At 40.1% G+C, this 2,346-nt stretch overlaps 1 pseudogene; it reads right to left on the bottom strand.

Annotated features, from left to right (window-relative positions):
• Window positions 1-884: 884 nt before the first annotated feature.
• On the bottom strand, window positions 885-1,326 carry LOC102877648 (annotated as a pseudogene).
• Window positions 1,327-2,346: the final 1,020 nt, after the last annotated feature.

The following is a 2,346-nucleotide window of genomic DNA, read 5'->3' as shown; positions in this document are numbered from 1 at the left end:
AAGTAGATGGATTGAATTTTAAGACCTTCTGAGTGTTGGCTTGAACAAGAGAAGTGCAAATACAGAAACAGAATTACACATGAAGGAAGCCAGCATGTGAGGGTATGCCAACTGATTTCAAGAATCACTTGAGTTTGCCAGTATCTAAAAGAGAAAAGGATGCTTCCCTGCAATTGACGGAGAATGAGTATAGTGCTGCTTACACCCTGAAACCAGACTTTTAGCCTCTAGAACTGTAAAACAAATAAATTCTGATATTTACACTTTACACTGTTGTACTTTTCTTACTGCCCCATAACATCTGCAACCCAATAGGACTAACTAGAACTGCTCCATAGGTTTTAAAAAGTTGTAATTCTTTACAGAGCAGCTCACTGTGTCTATCTCCTGAAAAGCAGCTGGTCAGGTCAAACTAATGACCCTTCTGGTTAACAATCACACATTTAAGTACAGTGATACCAGAGTTCCTTTTTTGTTATGGTAGCATGGGTCATAGTTTGCTGATCTTTGGTCTATAGCAAAGAACAAGGCTAAGCAGTGTGCTTTTCTCTCTACCCAACATCTTTGCCTTTCTCCACCACTTACAGACTCAACACACCCTTTGCCCAGCCAAACTGTTAATTATCCTTTATGCTACAACTTCATTTCCTGAGGATATATTTTTCTCTTTCCTACTTCTCTGTCTCCTTCATTCAAGTATATCAGAATCCATTTTTTTTTTCTGGGCATGGAAAACAAGTTTATTTGGTGAATGCTACTGGCAAGCATTATTCAAGAGATTAAAGATGGAAAAGGTACTTTAACAACGGGGGAGGCTTTCAGGGCTACATATAGTCTCTCACAGGAAAAGGCACAGGACTCTAGGGACACAGGAAAGGCTGACCTCAGCCATTCAGCACCATACAGATGAGCTCTTAATAGCTGATACAACTATTACTGACCTGCCATCAGCACCTCTACTTCTTCCTCTGTCATCTTCTCACCCAGTGTGACAAAGACATGTGGGATTTCAGCACCCATCACAGTGCTGCTCCTTCCTTGTCAAACACCGGAGGCCATCAGAATAGTCTTCATAGGTGCCCTGGTCCTTGTTCTCAGCCACAGTCTGCAGCATGAGCAGAAAGTAATCAAAATCCAGGGCCTTCACATTTATTTCATCACTCTTAGGGTTTTGCAGGACCTTGAGCCCCTTGACATTGGTGGGGTTCTGGCTCAGGTACCTCATTACATCCTCACTCTTGCTGTACAGGATCTATCAACTGTTCTGTCAAACACCTGGAAGACCTCCTTAAATTCTGTGGTCTGGTCCTCGGTGAAGTCACACATCTTGAGTGCTCAGGTAGTAATGGCCAGAACCCATTCTTAAATGCTCCCGTAATAGCTACCTGTTCTCTTTTCATAATAAACTTCTCACTCTTAATTATTTGTTCAATGCCTGTCTTTCTGACTATGCTGAGGTCCTCACGCAAAAGAGAAGACATGATTATTTTATTCAGTTTCTCTCTCAAACTTAGCACAAGATCTGACACAGAATTTATGAATAATTATTTAGCTCATGGATGTACAAGGCATGCAATTTGTTGAATCAAAATGCTACATCTCTTTGGTGGTTTAACTCCACCAGTGGCTGAGGGGAGAGAAAGATACACAGTCTCCTCCCATGAGGTTTGTTGTTGTTAGGTACCATGAAATTGACCATGACTCATATTTACCTTATAAATAGCAGACTTGAACCCTAAACCTTTCCCATTGGAAGGTCATCTATGAGTGCATTCTGATTCAATAGTAAGGGCTTCCCCCATCTCAGATTACTATACTTGCCAAACATCCTTTTTTCTCCTTAAATTTCCTCCTCTTTTTCTTTATTCTTCAGTCCATGGACCCAATACAAACAAAGGAAACCAAACCTACAATAATGCAACAATGTTCACTCTCTAGAATAGAGAAAATGGCATACGATTTTTAGCCTTACGGGCGTGAGTGTGCATTGGAAGCAGGATTGGAACACACTTCCTAAATAACATGCCTTTGGAAAGTCTATGAACTTTGATAAATGTCTATAGTGTAGAGGGGCTTCAGGCCTTTTGTTCATAGGGTTACCATGAGTCATGCTCGACTTGAAGGCAATCAACAACATCATATGCATTTAGTTATAAATACTGGCTTATCTTTATCTCAGGCAATATTTTCTCTTCGGATTTATACATCTTGCTATATCTTCTCGCAGAACCTAATCTCTGTCACAGCTCTAAAAGTTAACTTCTATCGTAAAAGTAGGAATTGGTTATTTCTGAAATTTTGTCACCGTATCATAATAACATCTATGAATCCAAAATGTTTTCCAAT

The sequence above is a fragment of the Elephantulus edwardii genome, unplaced genomic scaffold (genome assembly GCF_000299155.1).
Source record: "Elephantulus edwardii isolate Elephantulus edwardi_28Jun2011 unplaced genomic scaffold, EleEdw1.0 scaffold00334, whole genome shotgun sequence".
NCBI classification, from domain to species: domain Eukaryota; kingdom Metazoa; phylum Chordata; class Mammalia; order Macroscelidea; family Macroscelididae; genus Elephantulus; species Elephantulus edwardii.
Note: the sequence above shows the minus strand (reverse complement) of the source record. Positions and strands in the feature narration are given on the sequence as shown.